Raw genomic sequence first — 20,443 nt, forward strand, 5'->3', positions numbered from 1 at the left:
CGGTGGGCAACGGTAACGTAACACCCTGCATACTGAAGGCTGTTGTATCACCTCCACTAAGGCAGCCCTAGAGGCTTTGAATATCATATAGCCATGGGGGGGTAACCTGACTCACAGAGGGGGGTAGTACGCTATTCATATTGTCTAGCATTTTAGATATTAATGGCTTTCATTGTTGATGGTGGTTGGGTACTGTTGCTCCAGTGAAAGGGAGATGATTGTTAGCCCTTTTGCTGATCTAACCGGTGCTGCCAAAGCAAAGCTGGGCAAGCGGAGTCACATCAGCCTGTGACATACAGAACAAGGCCAACCAGTTACAACAGGTTCTCAGAGTATCAGATCTGTCGGTTTAGCTCCAACTCCCTCAGACACAAGCCGAGCTTTAAAATGCTAAACTATCGGACAATCCTACAAGAAACAAAGAGTATGAAATCCCTCGGCCTGGGATAGTAGGCCTCCCGACACAGTTTGAGCAGTTCCAACGAATAACTCCCAAGTGGGAGAGAGTCTAAGTCAGAATGAATCATCTGAAGACATGACCTAATGAAAGTGCAGTCAGAAGAATTTTGGCCAGTCTGGACACACTAAGCCTTTGGTGAACAGTCTTAGGGCTAAGCAGTCACCGACATGGTTTAAACCAATGTGAGGGTTCTGAGATGTTCTCTTGACCAGCATAGAAAGTTTGAACAGTAGGTATGTACATTTTGGTTATGTTTGCTTTCGACTAAACGACCCACAAAAGCAACTGTTAATAACCTGTAAAGCAACCTTGGGTCCCATGAAAGGCGCTATATTAAAACATATAAAAGTTATTATTATTAATGTATCAATCCAGGTGGCTTGGGAAACATTGCCACATTTTTGGGTCATAAAAAGCCAGGAGTGAGAGAAAGAGAAAGTTGTACGTGCATTATGACAGAGAAAGAAAGGCTGAGAGGATGTGCAAGCAAGCAGCAAGTCAAAAGGTAGTAAGCAAAAACTATTTCTAAAGATGTTCTAAACTACGACAAAAAACAGCACTTACAAAAGGTCCAAATCTTTTCAAACCTATGTTTTCTCTAACCACAAAAATACGTAATTCCACAAAATGAATCAAGTCAACCCGCGAAGCATAACCAGTTAATTTGTTGTTGGTGGTAAGCCGATAAAAGGTCCATCGTTAGCATCCCTATTGAACAGCCTTAGCCAGGGTAGTGTTAGAGAGAGCACTCTGAACAGTCTCAAGTCTCAGGCGTAGTTTGAAAGTCTGAACGGTCTGGGCCATAGGGAAGTCTGGGCCAGTCATCTGTATATCTGCATATCTGGGACAGTCATCTGTATATCATTGAACTCACCGGGTCTCGGAGCAGTCAGCTGATAAAGGTCTTTGCCAAACCTTCAAAGTCCTCCAAACAGGAATCACAGCTTGCGCCTGAGGAAAAAGAGAAAAAGAGAACATCAGTGAACAAAGCCACTTTTAAAACTATTGGAACAAGACCTTCAAGTTAAAGAAACAGTGCCGTAAATCCCTAGCAATGATAATGACATATGATCAGATTCCGTTGCATAAATTTGGCACAGTGTAAGCCCAGCATGAAATATCAGCAGATCAGTGAACTTCAACGATAACTATGCCAAGCAGAAGGAACCAGTCACCCACATACTGTGACCCGCTACCCCAGTCAGTCAGTCAGTCAGTCAGTCAGTGTGAAGCCAACCACCACCAAACTGCCACAAGCCCCAGAACATTCTAACACATCAAACAGCCCCAGAACACTCTAACACATCAAACAGCGTGGCAGTCCGCCGTCATAATCCCTGAGGAGACTGGCAGAGGAGTTACCAAGTCTCTCACCGTCCTACTGCATTAGCGTACGTGATGATCCTATCATCTGAGACTCAAGAAAGAATAGGCTACCTAAGACAGAAAGGCACCTTAGACAGGGGAGGGGGGTGGCAGTTTGGAAACAAAGCAAGCATGAGACCTCTCTTTGTTAAGGCTTAACCATGAGTGAATTGAATGTCGGGCGTCACAATAGAGGGGGGCTTTTCCCCGAAACTGACCCGCATCACGCGCGGGGGGGGGGGGGTGCCAGGTGGCGAGACAGACATAGGAGATGAGCGTCTGCTGTGCTGACGATACCGGCCATGAAAGGAGACAGACAGCATGAATGATTAACTCTGTCCTCCACTGGTATGAATCAGTAATAACTGTCAGTCTGCTAACTCCTGAGATATCACATGACCACTGTCCTTGATTGACAACGCTTACCCGACACTAGTACGTACGATCACGTCATAGGACACACACCACAGGAACTTCAGTTCTCGAGAGGACAGACAACCGCCACTTCCTAGTTAGTCCAACATACTATCCAACATACTAAAGATACAAATAGAGACACAGATCGTATGAGAACAGTACAGGAAGAGGCAGATGTGAGATCTCAAAGGTAAGATTCCATGTGTTGTGCTTGTTCGCTCTTCTCCTTAGGGCTGCAGGTAGAGGTTAGAGGCCAGGCCAGCCATCGGTAGGTCGCTGGTGCAATCCCCACCCCAGAAGGGAGCTGGAGGTCAGTTAGTGATGGGAGGCTGGCATCATATCTAAAGGTGCCTACCACTGCCGTTGTGCCCTAGAGCAAGACACTTAACCCCTAATTGATCCGAACTATGACTGACCCCCCTGCGCTCTGATCTTCCTGTGCACAACACATTCGTAACTACCCATGTGTGATTACCTCAGGAGCAGTGCAGATTGTGACGTTATCACAGAGGGAAAAAAAACGGTGTTGTTACTGTTGTACAGTGCGCCCCAAAAAAAAAAAATTGGTCGCTTGGTACTTGGTTTCGTTTTCCTAATTTAGCTTGGAGTAAAAAGACGCTGTTCCATCCTTAAGTGAGCTTGCACATCCAATCAAAAAAGGCTAGGGTGGGTGGGCGGCATGCTGCTAGGGCATATGGGCAGCTCAATCTGAGGCAGCCGCTCTCCATCCATCACGTTTTATCATGACCTGTGTGAGAGCAGAGGAAAAAAGGACATCTGTATTCCGGGCACATGCCAAGGTGCTCTTCCTGTCTTCCTGAGAGAGAGACGCATATTTGTCCTACAAGGAGAGGCCCTATCGGGTGGCAATACATTCACACACTCAATCAGAGCACAGAAAAACACTGGTATACCACAGGCTACAACCCAAGCTTACAAAGGTTTCATTTGATACTAGAGGTGTATTGATTGGTGTAAGATGATATTGAAAAGTGACTGATGTACTCAGTGTTTCCCATTAATTACCTAGACTGTGGCGGCCCGCCATAGTCTCATAATGAACCAAAAATCCCCCGCCCCCACCACCCCACCCCATTGACGAAATACTTTTCCTGTGGGAAACACGGTACTGTACCATTGTTGAAACACTGTACTGTACCATTGTTGAAACACAGTACTGTACCATTGTTGAAACACTGTACTGTACCATTGTTGAAACACTGTACTGTACCATTGTTGAAACACAGTACTGTACCATTGTTGAAACACTGTACTGTACCATTGTTGAAACACAGTACTGTACCATTGTTGAAACACTGTACTGTACCATTGTTGAAACACAGTACTGTACCATTGTTGAAACACGGTACTGTACCATTGTTGCGTCATAAAACTGTGATAGCTGGTGTAGTACTCTATTATTCTAATGATAAATAAAATGTCATCCATGCATGTTACGCCAACCTGCTGAGTCACAGTTGTGAAGACTTCACCCAGCTTGTTTTCAACTGATCCACCACGGCTGAGTATGCAACAAAGAGGCAGCAGGGGAGAAGCTCCTGAGAGGCTTGATCATAAACTGTATGACATCACGCTGGCTGTGAAACCAAGCTTGAAAATAAGCGCATATCCTGTCATAAAATAAGACTGGGCAGCAGAGTGAGAGGAAGTTCAATTAGGCATCTCCCCAGACACATACGTCACACACCATTGCAAGCATTCTCACACACACGCAAAAAAATTTACAACTCAAAAAAAAAATGCGATTATGCATACCTTTCACACAAACACACCCACAGCCACACAGGTGGAATCACACACACACACCTTATCTCAAACCCTTCAATTACACCCATCTTCTTCTCTGTATCCAAGCTACTGTAATTGCACCCGGAATTTCTCTGTATTTAAATTGTATGAAACCAATCATATTGCTGAATGGGCCCCATTTCGACATGATACATAATAATAGTTATTAGAGAAGAGCCTGGGCAAGTCATAATCCATGCCGCCGGGACAAAGGCGAGAGGAAATGGAGAAATGCCCCGACTCAATGCTCTTACTTTCTGACTCAATGCGGCACACAGCAGCTTTGTAATCACTTAATTTCTCACATCCCTGCACCTTCTGGAGAAACGTCGATGGCCGCTGTAGAGAGACAGGCTGTTGGCACCGGTCTGGATGCATCAATTACAAGCGCTTTGAGTTCCAGGTTGGTTTTTCCCTCAAAGAGGCTGACACGAAAGCAGGTTTGGAAGGGAAGGGGTGAGAGGAGTTTGTTGACTCGGGTTTACAGTGCACCTGTCAAGTCTAGAGAGAGCTTATCGAGAGGAAAAGATCCTGAATGAGTTGTCAAGCGTCAGTGAGAAGGAAATCTTTCACACACCTTAACAATGGTGTCAAAATAGAGTTGCTATTGTCTCATGATGATAGTAAACTGATATTACAATACATTACAATCCGACTGGACCAAAATATGCAGGTACAGACATGGAAAGGCGATTCCCCCTTTTTTGCCCCAGACTTGAACTCACAGTAGCAGTATGGGGATACGTGTCTTGTGGTTTTGCCCTGACAAGATGTTCACCCCTGCGCTAAGTCCACTTAGAAAACCACAGCATCTGCAGATCCCATCAAGCAGCCACTCACCGAGCCAGTGGTTAAGCAGCTTCTGCATTCTTGCTGGCTACGTCCTCAACATTCAGTTGGGGGAAGCTAAACATTATTATTAAACAATATTCTCAATCTACATAGCTTAAGCCTGAGTAGAATTTTATGGTAGAAATATCCAGGCAAAACGCTTCGATTGGCGAGTATTTGATGAGATTTGCACATTTCAAAAACAACTTAAGTTCGAGAAGTGCTGTGACAAAGAGTGTTCAAGTGCCAGGTGTTGTTAATGGAGCGTGGCGTTAACTAATTGGAATGGATTTCGACACATACACATAATTAATCCCGTGTCCTGAGTGTGCCAGAAACGTAGACTGGATTCCTGTCGTACATTTCCCAGTGACTCAGAAAAAAAAGAAGAAAAAACACTCTCAAATTCTCTATCGCTTCTCCCCAATAATAGTTACTTCAAAGGACACATTTTTCTCGTCAGGATAGATAATGACCACTTATGCCCATCATCCAGCACCACCAACTCACATTCAATATATATTACCTGAAGCCAAAGGGTGATTATCTCCTTTCATGTCGCTTGATATCCTTGGGACATGGGTCAGAAGGTATTGTAATAACCTAATTCTCTGTGGCCTTGTCAAGCAGATACAACAGAGGCGTAGCAGCCTTAATGAGCATGCTGTAGAACAGCAGCATCAGCAGTGTGGTGCTGGGGACTGCAGCGACCACGTGCCTCTACTAAAGCAGAGGTGGCCCACTAAAACACTGCCCCACTAAGTCCTAGGAACAGAGAAAAGACCAACATGGCTGCAATAGGCCTAGTCCTGCTGCACTACAACATGTTCATTTTGCTCAGAGACGACTTTAATAAATATGAGGGAAAATGGCCTTCGTTGAACTCTGCACACCAGCACCAAGCACACCATTGCCAACATGTATACGCACATACCGGCTAGACTGAAAAGCTTCCAATCTGTGAGACGGGAGTTAAGCATTAAGAGGCAAGGTTGCTACAGCTGTGACATAGCACTGCTACATTCACACAGCAATAAGGACGCCCAAGAGGCATACAGCGTTTGGGCTGACAGCGTTTGATAATCCCACCTGCAGGGCACACACAGTCGCCCGTCATTATGATCATTATCTCAGAAGCGAAACTTGTTGGTGTGGACCCAACACCATCCATTATTAATCACTACAGAGGCATCAGGCAGGCAGTTGGCCTCGCCGTCCACTACTCATCCACCTAGGAGAAGAGACTGAGCGTGGCGGAGAACAGAGACCGCATGAGCAGCTCTAGTCTGGGGTTCATTTGGAACATCTATAGCTTGCTTAAAACACAGTGATTTAGATTTACATTTTAACCATTTAGCAGATGCTTTCATCCGAAGCGATTTACAATTCGAGATTGCAGGGACAGTCTCCCTGGAGTCATTGAGGGGGGCTGAGTGTCTTACTCAAGGCGACACTAGTAGTGGTGGTGTTCCCAGGTGGGATTTGAACTCGTGACCTTCTGATCACCAGTCCAATTCATTATCCACTAGGCCAACCACTACCCTAATATTGTCGCGGCCTGCAAGAGTATTCACTGCACGGCCCCTGCTCCATCTACATTGTATTTCAGCCTGCACTACCCCCTTTCAGACTGAAGCTAACAGATGGGACGTTTTCCTGACAGAATACCAATTCTAATCAATAGCCCGCGACCAGGAGACTTGACTTCGCCGCTACCTAGGAGTGATCACTTAGAAGGAATATAAATATAACTGGCATATTTCTTGGTCCAAATGGTTGAGGGAGACGACATTTTGATGGTGATGGATGATCTACAATAATCATTTCACGCTCCGGTTGGCGCAGGCCTCCCCGTGTGACGTTTGGTGTTTAATTGAGCGTCTAGAGTGCTAAATCCCTTCCAAAATGGAGTCCGCAGGGAGAGAAAGTAAATGGCAGCCAACATCTCCCTAAGTGGTGGTGATGGTGGGCTCCCCCCCCGGGAGAGCGCAGGGAGCCATTAACGAGATGGGGAGGCAGGCGATCCCCAGGAAACGCACAGCCACACCTTAAGGTAGTTTATGGAAAAATATGATATTGACTATAGGTTAGTGTTGTCACGATACCAATATTTTACCCTGCGATACTATACCAGCCCAAGTATCACGATACTGAGTAGTATCGCGATACCGCGGCACTTTTGTAACACTTTTTATTTTTATGAACATGCAATGTATTTATACAAGTTACAATAACTTAATGAGTGGTGCATGAATAACATGCATTTAATGCATTACACTGTAACTCTACAGGTAAGTAAAAGTACTGAAACCGATATTTTTGTGAATAACATGTTTATTAATAAGTAGTTTGAAACATCAAACAGACCAACTGGCCTTTTGCAAGAGTATAGCAAAGTAGGTGTGTGTGTGTGTGTGTGTGTGTGTGTGTGTGTGTGTGTGTGTGTGTGTGTGTGTGTCTGTGTGTGTGTGTCTGTCTGTCTTTCTGTGTCTGTATGTCTGTCCGTCTGTGGGGTCTTTTTCACGAACTTGAAAAGTAAAAGCAAACACTGGCATATCAAAAAAATAGAGGGCTACTTCCAAACTGTAGCTCAAGACTTAACTCAACTTAAGAAAACTCAGTGGTTTTAATTTTCTAGTTAATGGCCACTGAGCTCGCAGGAACCATAGGAACAACGTTTGAGGTTGCTAACCTGTTAGCCGACAAAGCTAACGCGATGGGTAGTCGCGAAAAAGGCTGCGTTCGTCAATTCGCTCTGGAAATCTGATCCGCACTCGCGGAACGCCTCTCGTCCAATCAAACGAATCGGTCGCTCTGTGACGTTGCAACCAGTGTGCGCTCCGGCGCTCTCGGAGCGAATTGACGAACGCAGCCGAAAGTGTTATGAGTTGCCCCGCTGGTACCGTGTTCAACACGGTAGTATAGTATTCCACGGTAGTACCGTTGTATAAAGCTTATGGTATAGTAGGCACCGTGACATTTTGGCACCGCGGTATATCGTTGGTACCGGTATATCGTGCAACACTACTATAGGTCTGTTCCTACCAGTCACCCAGAGGATGCTAGCACATTTCAATTCAAGTTAGATTTGTAATCAAGGCTTTTCAACGAGGACACGGCAGACTGTGTCTCTATACCATTGCCAGGATCAATCACGGCACAGGGGCCATCCAAGGACAGAACAGCTCATTTGCTTATTTAGATTCTGAGAAATGTAAAAAAAAATATATATATATATATATAATAATAATTTAAAAAATAGAACTGTCTACCAGTCTCCGACATTGACTGGGAGAATGTTGTTCCCACTCCTCCATGCAGAATTCTTTCAGCTGTGTGATGTCGGAGGGGTTTGTTGCATGCATAGCCCATTTCAATAGGATGACGATTTGGGCTTTGACTTGGCGATTACAGAACTCTCCATTTCTTTCTTTTGAGCCATTAATTGGTGGATTTACTGGAATGTTTTGGGTCATTGTCATGTTGCATGGTCCACATCCGCTTCAGCTTACATTTTTGCACAGATGGTCTCACATTTTCCTCAAGCACCCTCTGATACAATAAAGAATTAATAGTGGATTGTAGGGGTGCAACGGTTCTCGGTTTTATATTGAACCGTACGGTTCGCCTTGCACGGTTCAATACACTAGTGAACCGTGGCGGTTTTCGGTTTATGCTGCGTTTCATTCAAAGTCAGAGGTCGAGTTGGTCTGGAACGCAGTTGCTTCTTATTCAAATGTTTGTTCATGGCGAGCGGAGTTGAGAACATGGCAACATTTTGAGGAAGCCCCGGATTGTTACAAATCTGCGTTGTGGGGTCATTCATTCTGGTTTTGGCATTGAATACAGCGATGAGGGAACAAAAACAGTGAACAGAAATGTGTGTCGTAGAAATGCTTCACGCGTGTTGTATATGCGCATAATGCGTATATGGGTTACAGCTAGTACAGCTGTCATGGCTAAAGTGCATTTTTACTTTAATTTCTTCCTCTCCTATACCAGTCGTCAAGCCTAAGTATGTAATAAACAACAGTTCACGGATCACTAAATATGTATTTGTGGAATGGATTAATTGTTTCCGGAGGCTACTGGGTAAGTGATACATGGCTTGTAAACATACTCCCCACGGCTGTCAGAACGGCAGAGTCACTACCCATCTTCTGTCGTAGACTGAAGACCTATCTCTTCAGGTTACATCTTAACTGCTCCTCCTGAGACATCTTCTGACCCTCACCACTACGTCTCCTAAAGACACCCGCTTTCCCCTCTACTGTGTCCCTAAGAACTTCTGTTGCCCCCCTTGTACTGTTTCTCAGTTTCTCCAGTAAAAAAAAAAAAAAAAACTTTAGTAGAAGGCGATAGGGAGAAGGTTTTTCCTTCTATCAGTGGCCCCGGGCCCGAGCTAGATTACTCTTCCTGCAACGAATGGTGGATTGCTGATTCACATGCTTGGTATTCAAATGTATTGATTGTAAGTCGCTTTGGAATAAGGCGTCTGCTAAATGCTAAAAATGTAAATGTAAATGCTTGTAAACATACTTTCATTTTAGGACCTGTTCAAAAGCAAGGACTGTGTGATCATCTAATTATGTATCGGTATGTGTTTTTAGCATGTTGATGTTCTATGTTCTGTTGTGACATTAAAATAAGTTTAGACCTTCGTAGCGATGTGCTTTGTTAGACGCTAACTGTTAGCAGCATTCGTTTCCGTTTTCTTTTTTTTTCTTTTTTATTTCTTTTGCTAAATTTTCAAACAACAAACATCTAGACGTCACAACAAGGACAGACATTAAGGGAAAACAAATAACTCCATGAAGTAGAAAGTATGAAAAATAAAGTAATTAAAAGACAAAACACAACAGTAAACTGACAAGACAATAAACCACAACAAGGAGACAAAAACAAAAATAAAGCTAAAAGTTTCGTGTGCCAATAAACAAAAATGTGTGTGCAATGAGGGAAGAGGAGGATTACCACCATCAACAACCACGTTAATAATAAGAGTTAAGAGTTAGATAAGAGTTCCTATATTGTTTCCGGTTTCATTACAGCCAGTTTAACCCAATATGTGCCTGAGGTCTAACAACATTCAAATGTGTCTAACTTAGTAATCTCTTTCATGTCAATGTATGACACATCATTTGAAAGCTTACCATCTGTAGTAGGAGTGGGCATCAATGATCGACGATCGATAATGATCTTGGTCGATCACAAAATATTTTGCTCGATAATCGTTAATATTTGATTTTTTTTATAATAATAATAATGGAAATTAGTTTGTCCACGTGTCACCAGATTGCGTTCGTCTCTCACCCCTGAACATGTTAACATGATCATCTTTCTGAACAAGAACCAGTAGGCCTGCCGCCTACAGTCTCTCGCTGGAGTTTAAATTTAAGTTAAGCTGGACGCTCTTAAGGACACTAACGTTTTCAGTCATCCTCCTATTTGTGAGTAACTGTTTTTTTACTGCTCCTATGGTGAGTTACTTATTTTCTATATTTTTATTTATAACGTAAAATGTGTTTTTAAGTTAAACAATTTAAGCTACTCACTGCCTTGTTTAAGAGGATTGTTATCTGACTGTAGTGTCTAGTTTGAATGTGAATGAATGAATGTGTGCAATAGCAACACAAATAAAGTTTTTTCCACAAGGAAAAAAAAATAACATATTTTTTTTTGTAATGAAAAAAAAAGCTTGTCGATTAATCGATAATTGATCGTTAATTCTTGCGATTATCGAAAAAGAAATTTTGATCGTTTGCCCAGCCCTAATCTGTAGTTTCAGTACAAGTCACATTGAAAGTGTTGATTTATTTTTTTTACATTTGAAAGTGTTTTTGGTTTATATATACAGTATCTATATTATACAATATACCAGTCATATTCTGGAATGTGTCTAAATGTTAAAGTTCCATAAGTATAAGCTAAATAAAGTAACGTAACAGTTTGTAAATAAACAGTAGCATTTATTTTTTTTTACCTTAAGCACAAAAACACGTACTGAAAAAATACGGAACCGAAACCGTGACCCAAAAACCGAGGTTCATACTGAACCATGGGCCAACTGAACCGTTGCACTCCTAGTGGATTGGGTGAGCTGGGACATTTCCACCCCCATGCTTCACAGTTGGTATAAGGTTCTTGTGCTCAAATGTATACGTGTGCGTATATGTGTGGTCCTGGATGACTCAACTGACTGCTTACATTCTCTCCCATCTTCCCCTCCTCACCCCCTCACCCGACTAATTTTTTATTTATTTACATAAATAACCTCCTGACACAGCTCTTGACAGGCATGTGTGACTCTGCCAGCAGAGACACATCAGAGAATTCACAGCCCAAGCAAACCTGCTCCCTGGAGGTCAAACACCACACCCAGCCTAGATAATAACATTTCTCATCAATTATTTGACCCATCAAAGGTAACCGAATTAATTCCGTTACCGATTCTTTATCCGGGTCGGAAGATTACTGGGATTTGGGTGTAAGAGACTGTTCTCCTGCTCAGTCTGGGAGACCAGCAGACAAGTCAAGAGAAGACAGATGGAGGGTGGGAAAAAGGAAATACAATCATCGCATTTTTGGAATGTTATAGACATGTAGGTATGTTATGCATGTAGCAGGTATGTTATGCATGTAGCAGGTATGTTATGCATGTAGCAGGTATGTTATTCATGTAGCAGGTCAGGGCAGGAGTTTACTGGTCGGCCGCAGTGACCTCAAATAAAACCCAACCCCTATGGCCACAGCGGCCGAGGCGCCCCTGAGGGAGTAACGTTAGCCTGTTTGTAGGCTACTGCTACGGAAATACATTGGAAAGGGCTCCAAGAACTTCCGTTGCTGGCCCTTTCTTGAATGTGAATGGACAGCAATTAGAAGTGTCTGTATTAAAAAATGTTTAATACACACTCCTGTCTGAAGGAGTTGGTTAGTCAGAATCAGAATTATTTTTATTGCAAAGTATATTTGCACATTAAAGACATTTACTTGGTGAACAAAGGTGATCGTTGCCTCCTTACTCACTAACGATCAGCTAGGAAAAAAACAACAACTATATGCTTGTTGTCTTAAGAAATTAACTTTCCAAGTGGGTCATGCTACTTTCGTTAGCGGTGCACAGCGCTCAGCCAATCAGGTTGCACCAGAAGTCTGTGGATGGGCCCTGGACAAGTCCTACTTATTTCAAAATAAAAGTGACACTTAAAGATGCATCAGTAAAGAAAATGCACAGACAACTACCTTTATACCAAATGTAAAAACCCTGCAGTCCTAGTAATAATTCACGCAAACAGCTTGCGGATAAACTGGCCTTATGGCCCTAACAAATGGTGCCCTTTCCAAGGCAGTGTTTCCTCTATATGCATTTATTCGTGGCGGGCCGCGACATTTTCTCCGCCACTAATTGATTCAGTCCACTTTATGACCGGAGAACAGAAAAAAATCAGATTGAAGCTAGTTTAGGCCGCTTTCAGACCAATATTTCGTTCCGATTTAGGATGTAGTAAGTTACAATATGTTACAATGTTGCAATTAACCCGCGCTTGCAAAACAGTTTTGAGATTGGTCCGAATTTAGCGGGACATTTGGATTTCTGGAAATCCCTTCCCTCTCTCTTCGCCCGTCGCCCATCCCTTTAATCCCGTATACGTATCCTAATCAAAAATGCAACATCAGCGACGACCTTGGGTTCTTGCATTTACTGCTGTTCTCTGGTTCATGTTCTTATACCAGTGCTCACTATAGAGTATTTTAAATGAACATTCGTAATGTAGTCTAGTCTCTGATGTTCATGGTCAACTAAATCAGGCTATTTTGTGAAACAAATAATGTTCCCGAGCAGCCTCGCATCTAACGCTAGCTTCGAACTATTGATAGCATAAACGTTGGTAAATGTCACAAACGACACAGTATTGGCAGGGGGAAAGAAGGGGAGTCGAATTTTTATTGACAACTGATTTACATGCTGGAAAAACATGCAGCTAAAATTCAGGGAACATTTTGGACAATAAGAGACACAACGGAGCTGTGGTCGCGTGGTCTAATTACAGGGCAATATGCGCGGGGCAAAAATAATCTATTGCCTCCCAAATCACCACGAACAGAACGGCGGAGGTTGCCACCCTCTATTTTTCGGTGAAATTACGTCTTTGTATTGAGCGCCAGTGCGTGTTGCATGCGCGTGCACGCGGGAAAAAAATGCGCGCACGCTACGCGCTCGAAAAAGGAACACTCCGCCACTAATGTGAGGAATCCTGGAGGAAACACTGCAAGGCCATGGTTAAGACATGAAATCCCAGGCCTGATATATGTCCTTATACAGTATGTACAGTATATTGTATTGCTCCCCATTTCAAACACAACATACAAGCTATGATAATATGCTTACAGCATGTTACTTGTGAAGTAAAGCTGAGGGCAAATTGCAATCTGCAGATAAACTCCCATTATTTTCCATCTGTATATGTATTCATTAATATTAGGGATGCACCGAACATTCGGCCACCGAATGTATTCGGCCGAATATCGCAAAATAAAGCACATTCGGTATTCGGCCGAATGTGTGAAAACACCGAATGTTTACCACCGAATAGTGGGCGTGTTTTGATGACGCAATCAAACAGTGTAAGCATCCCATGCTGCTCAGCGAATGAGACGAAGAGCCCAAATCGAACGTATAACGAGTTGTTTGTCCGTGAATAACACCGGCTATGCCCGGGGTAGAAACACAAGACTATGCTGGATAAGGTCCTTATGTCATCACGGTCATTTTAAGCCGTCAACCAGCCCTCTACGACCCCGGGAAGTGATGTTAAAAGTGAAGTTACTTCTGTTCAACTGGCTAAGCTAAACATCGCTAATCGCCATTACTTCTTAAAGTCACAAGCGCCCTTTTTTCATCTAGTGTTCAATACTTTTTCCCTGTTTCATTCCACTTTATTACACATAACTTTATTTACATATGGACTTAAATATTTAGATTTTTTGTCTGGATTGTTTGAGTTAATACCAACGTTAGATTTGCAGCCCGTTCCTTGGCCAGAGCCTTCAGCAGAGACACATCAGAGAATTCACAGCCCAAGCAAACCTGCTCCCTGGAGGTCAAACACCACACCCAGCCTAGATAATAACATTTCTCATCAATTATTTGACCCATCAAAGGTAACCGAATTAATTCCGTTACCGATTCTTTATCCGGGTCGGAAGATTACTGGGATTTGGGTGTAAGAGACTGTTCTCCTGCTCAGTCTGGGAGACCAGCAGACAAGTCAAGAGAAGACAGATGGAGGGTGGGAAAAAGGAAATACAATCATCGCATTTTTGGAATGTTATAGACATGTAGGTATGTTATGCATGTAGCAGGTATGTTATGCATGTAGCAGGTATGTTATGCATGTAGCAGGTATGTTATTCATGTAGCAGGTCAGGGCAGGAGTTTACTGGTCGGCCGCAGTGACCTCAAATAAAACCCAACCCCTATGGCCACAGCGGCCGAGGCGCCCCTGAGGGAGTAACGTTAGCCTGTTTGTAGGCTACTGCTACGGAAATACATTGGAAAGGGCTCCAAGAACTTCCGTTGCTGGCCCTTTCTTGAATGTGAATGGACAGCAATTAGAAGTGTCTGTATTAAAAAATGTTTAATACACACTCCTGTCTGAAGGAGTTGGTTAGTCAGAATCAGAATTATTTTTATTGCAAAGTATATTTGCACATTAAAGACATTTACTTGGTGAACAAAGGTGATCGTTGCCTCCTTACTCACTAACGATCAGCTAGGAAAAAAACAACAACTATATGCTTGTTGTCTTAAGAAATTAACTTTCCAAGTGGGTCATGCTACTTTCGTTAGCGGTGCACAGCGCTCAGCCAATCAGGTTGCACCAGAAGTCTGTGGATGGGCCCTGGACAAGTCCTACTTATTTCAAAATAAAAGTGACACTTAAAGATGCATCAGTAAAGAAAATGCACAGACAACTACCTTTATACCAAATGTAAAAACCCTGCAGTCCTAGTAATAATTCACGCAAACAGCTTGCGGATAAACTGGCCTTATGGCCCTAACAAATGGTGCCCTTTCCAAGGCAGTGTTTCCTCTATATGCATTTATTCGTGGCGGGCCGCGACATTTTCTCCGCCACTAATTGATTCAGTCCACTTTATGACCGGAGAACAGAAAAAAATCAGATTGAAGCTAGTTTAGGCCGCTTTCAGACCAATATTTCGTTCCGATTTAGGATGTAGTAAGTTACAATATGTTACAATGTTGCAATTAACCCGCGCTTGCAAAACAGTTTTGAGATTGGTCCGAATTTAGCGGGACATTTGGATTTCTGGAAATCCCTTCCCTCTCTCTTCGCCCGTCGCCCATCCCTTTAATCCCGTATACGTATCCTAATCAAAAATGCAACATCAGCGACGACCTTGGGTTCTTGCATTTACTGCTGTTCTCTGGTTCATGTTCTTATACCAGTGCTCACTATAGAGTATTTTAAATGAACATTCGTAATGTAGTCTAGTCTCTGATGTTCATGGTCAACTAAATCAGGCTATTTTGTGAAACAAATAATGTTCCCGAGCAGCCTCGCATCTAACGCTAGCTTCGAACTATTGATAGCATAAACGTTGGTAAATGTCACAAACGACACAGTATTGGCAGGGGGAAAGAAGGGGAGTCGAATTTTTATTGACAACTGATTTACATGCTGGAAAAACATGCAGCTAAAATTCAGGGAACATTTTGGACAATAAGAGACACAACGGAGCTGTGGTCGCGTGGTCTAATTACAGGGCAATATGCGCGGGGCAAAAATAATCTATTGCCTCCCAAATCACCACGAACAGAACGGCGGAGGTTGCCACCCTCTATTTTTCGGTGAAATTACGTCTTTGTATTGAGCGCCAGTGCGTGTTGCATGCGCGTGCACGCGGGAAAAAAATGCGCGCACGCTACGCGCTCGAAAAAGGAACACTCCGCCACTAATGTGAGGAATCCTGGAGGAAACACTGCAAGGCCATGGTTAAGACATGAAATCCCAGGCCTGATATATGTCCTTATACAGTATGTACAGTATATTGTATTGCTCCCCATTTCAAACACAACATACAAGCTATGATAATATGCTTACAGCATGTTACTTGTGAAGTAAAGCTGAGGGCAAATTGCAATCTGCAGATAAACTCCCATTATTTTCCATCTGTATATGTATTCATTAATATTAGGGATGCACCGAACATTCGGCCACCGAATGTATTCGGCCGAATATCGCAAAATAAAGCACATTCGGTATTCGGCCGAATGTGTGAAAACACCGAATGTTTACCACCGAATAGTGGGCGTGTTTTGATGACGCAATCAAACAGTGTAAGCATCCCATGCTGCTCAGCGAATGAGACGAAGAGCCCAAATCGAACGTATAACGAGTTGTTTGTCCGTGAATAACACCGGCTATGCCCGGGGTAGAAACACAAGACTATGCTGGATAAGGTCCTTATGTCATCACGGTCATTTTAAGCCGTCAACCAGCCCTCTACGACCCCGGGAAGTGATGTTAAAAGTGAAGTTACTTCTGTTCAACTGGCTAAGCTAAACATCGCTAATCGCCATTACTTCTTAAAGTCACAAGCGCCCTTTTTTCATCTAGTGTTCAATACTTTTTCCCTGTTTCATTCCACTTTATTACACATAACTTTATTTACATATGGACTTAAATATTTAGATTTTTTGTCTGGATTGTTTGAGTTAATACCAACGTTAGATTTGCAGCCCGTTCCTTGGCCAGAGCCTTCAGCAGTTTGGGCATCGATGAACCTGCCACTTTTCCTGAATAAGTAGGCTTATATTGTTTTAAAGGGCAGCCAGTTATTCATTTGTTTTATTTATCCCTATGCACATTTTTGTTATATATTGTGTAACTGACATGCCATAGCTGACAAGCTACACATACATAAGTTATATACATACGTTATACAGACAGATTTAATTTGAGCAGTCAGTCAAGTATAGGCATAATGTTGTTTGTTTGTTTTCTAATGTTTAAAACATTTTGTTAAAATGTTAAATATGGTCTTTTACGAAAAGAAGTAGCCTAGTAAAAAGTAGGCTCAAAGCACTTTTATCCCAATGCACTTTTTTGTTGTAGGCCTACAAAGATTTTCTTTCAGCAGCTATTCAGGGAAAACAAAAACATTTAATTTGACTGATTTATTTTATTTATTGTGCTTTGTTGGTATAGACTGATGTCTGCTGGAATGTTCAATAAAAGTTATTTTTTTTAAATCTCAATTTCTTTCTTTGAGAAGCATGAATAAAAAGCAAAATGTATTTAGTTTATGCAATGATAAAATTAAAAACTGCCGATACACATTCGGTATTCGGTATTCGGTATTCGGCCAAGTGTTTCCTTAAATTCGGCTTCGGCCTCGGCCAAGAATTTTCATTTCGGTGCATCCCTAATTAATATATGTATTCTACTGGAGAACTCCCAGGTATGCTCATTGCTCACAAGCATTACTGTACATTTGGCAACAACAATTAAACTCTTCCTCTGCATTTGTTGTTCTCTTACAAACCACCTTCCTCACCTCAACAGGAAATACCCTCTATTCTATTCAAGTCTAGTCTAATTCAATAACAAACTACCAAAGCTGAGAGAGGCCCTCGTCATGAACCTCTGTGGCTGAGATGAAACTGCTCCATCCATCTTAATCCTGTCTCATCCTCCACCTTACAGTCTCAGGGGACCAGTCACATTAGGAAAATGAAACCCGCTGTGTGTGTGTGTGTGTGTGTGTGTTTCCCCCTATACGATCAGCAGAGACCATACAACAGGGCCATTCACAAGACCACGAATAGATCGACTGCTATGAGCAATCCATCAATATGCAATACAATAGCTAGCTCAGGGCTCGACATTAAGGCTTGTCCGCTTGTCCGGGACAAGTACATTTTATGTTTGGACAAGTGGACTTCCTCCTGCAGTTGTCCGATGGACAAGTCAAAACAAAAAAACAAATCAATATGTATTAATATCTGCAAACATTAATTCCTCCTTCCGATCTGAATAGTTAAAAAAAAATAGCAAGCAAAGCGATGCCGCGCCTCATTCTCGCTGTTTCAGTCTCCCGTAGTTCGTTATCATCATAGTTCGTAAATTCGCTCAGAGCGCCAGAGCGCACACTGCGTTCAACGTCATAAAGAGACCAAGTAATTTGATTGGACAAAAGGCATTCCATGAGTGCTGATCAGATTCCAGTTCCAGAGTTTACGAACGCAGCCATAGTGTTGTGGGTCTCCTGTCACTAGTGCCATTCACGTGAACGCGTATTCGCTTCTTCTCAATGCCGCTTATTTTCATGTAGTTCGATGCGATCGTATATTTTAGGTTTGAAGTTTTAAGACCAGCACATCGCAATACGAACTTCAGAATGACACTAATGATAGATTTCTCAATTTGAATATAGGATACTATCCAAAGGCTAGCAAATAAGATTGCTTCCATTGGGGAGGGACTGTAGTTACAAACATTTTTTGTAAATATTCCTAGATATTCATCCCTTTTGTGGCCAATCTTAATCTAAAAGGGTTAGGGTTAGGGTAATCACTGATTACCCCTACGTTTTTAAATAATTACAAAATATTGTTTAATGAATACATTTGAAAATTAAGGATACATCATTATCAAATCAATAGTAGTCAAATGTGTTATTTGCATACACATACACTCACTGGCCACTTCATTAGGCACACCTTGGGGTTGGACCCCCTCTTTTGCCTTCAGAACTGCCTTAATTCTTCGTGGCATAGATTCAACAAGGTGCTGGAAACATTCCTCAGAGATTTTGGTCCATATTGACACTATAATATCACGCAACAGCCCGTCTGGCACCAACAACCATACCAGGTTCAAAGTCACTTAAATCACCTTTATTTCCCATTCTGATGCTGGTTTGAACTTCAGCAGATCGTCTTGACCATGTCTACATGCCTAAATGCATTGAGTTGCTGCCACATGATTGGCTGATTAGGTATTTGCGTTAACAAGCAGTTGAAAAGGTGTACCTAATGAAGTGGCCGGTGAGAGTATAATATATTATTATTCATATTATTGCTTTTTCAAAATCTTTGGATTTGGACAAGTAACTTGAGCTCTAGGACAAGTAAAAGATAAGTTCACTTGTCCGAAGGACAAGTACCTGAAAAAGCTTATGTCAAGCCCTGGCTAGCTGTATATTAGGTACCAGTAAGCTTAATGTGGACAGCTTGAACGATAGTTCAAGTGCAGGGCTTCAAAACCTGTGTTCATTGTGACCTATATTATATTTTTTATAAATACACCTATAGGCGAAGTGGAGTGTAATAGCATAAACAAACAAAAAAAACACTTGACATTACTGTAAAAGGACAAGCGTTGGCAACAGCCAGAGAGGAAAACGTTCACATCACAACAAATAAAATGCCGCTCCATCAACCGAGTGTACGCCTGAGAGTCATCCTGCTTAACGTGGGCTGACACACACACACACACACACACACACACACACACACACACACACACACACACACACACACAGCTGATAAGCCCCCAGGGTACATACTATAGATCATGAGTCAAGCCACTCATTAAGGGGGAGTAAAGAAGGTGGTTGCATTAAAAGCTCTCTTGTTTCACTGACTTCACCAAAACATGGCCGTGGGCAGCAGAGCATGTGTGTCAGTCGATCAATAGGGGGAGGAGGATGCAGGCCAGGGTATGGTATGAACGAGAGAAAAAAACAAGCAATCATAGAAAAAGTCCTATCGCCTAAATGTGTAAAAACAATAAAAGAAGGATTTCATAACCTAGCAATCGTTATTAATAATAATAATAATAATAATAATAATTGTATTTCTATTGTAAAGCGCTTTGAGTTGCATTTCATGTACGAAAGGCGCTATATAAATAAAGCTTTACTTACTTACTTACTTACTTACTTGTGCTTTTCCGTGGCTCAAAGACGCTGACAATACAAAGAAAACACAGAAACAGCAAGCAACAGATAACATGAGCACATAGAACAGAGTTAACGAACAGGCACAGGGAACAATTAACACAGCAATGTCCAGGGGGGGAGGGCAGGGTTAGGGAAGATGGTTAGGGGCAGGGAATGTTGTATGCATGGGAGAACAGGTAGGCTAGGTTTTGAGGGATTTAAAAGTGGAGAGTGAGGGTGAGTCTTTAAGTGGTTGAGAGTGGGAGAGAGTTCCAGAGGCGGGGTGCAGCTCGTGAAAAAGCACGGTCTGCGAAGCCTTTGAGTTTCGAGGATGGGACAGTGAGGGGAACAGTGAATGAGGATCGGAGGGTACGGGTAGGGCGATGGGGGAGAAGGAGGAATTTGTATGTGAGGAGGAGTACTTTGAATTTTATACGTTCTTTGATGGGGAGCCAGTGTAGAGAGTGGAGGACAGGAGTGATGTGGTCGCGGGACCGGGTTTTAGAGAGCAGGCGGGCTGCTGAGTTTTGAACCATCTGAAGTCTATGGGGGGAGCGGGAGGTGATGCCGGTGAGTAGGGAGTTGCAATAA

General features: G+C 42.6%; 1 protein-coding gene across 1 annotated transcript in view; it reads right to left on the reverse strand.

Moving 5' to 3' along the window:
- adarb1b (adenosine deaminase RNA specific B1b) overlaps window positions 1-20,443 on the reverse strand; it is a gene marked incomplete at both ends in the record, with an annotated part of 163,305 nt that overhangs the window by 100,018 nt on the left and 42,844 nt on the right. Inside the window, one exon of the mRNA XM_080535661.1 lies at window positions 1,335-1,411. The remainder of the gene's footprint in view (window positions 1-1,334; window positions 1,412-20,443) is intronic.

This window comes from Nansenia antarctica (genome assembly GCF_963989245.1).
Source record: "Nansenia antarctica genome assembly, chromosome: 7".
Taxonomy (NCBI): Eukaryota; Metazoa; Chordata; class Actinopteri; order Argentiniformes; family Microstomatidae; genus Nansenia; species Nansenia antarctica.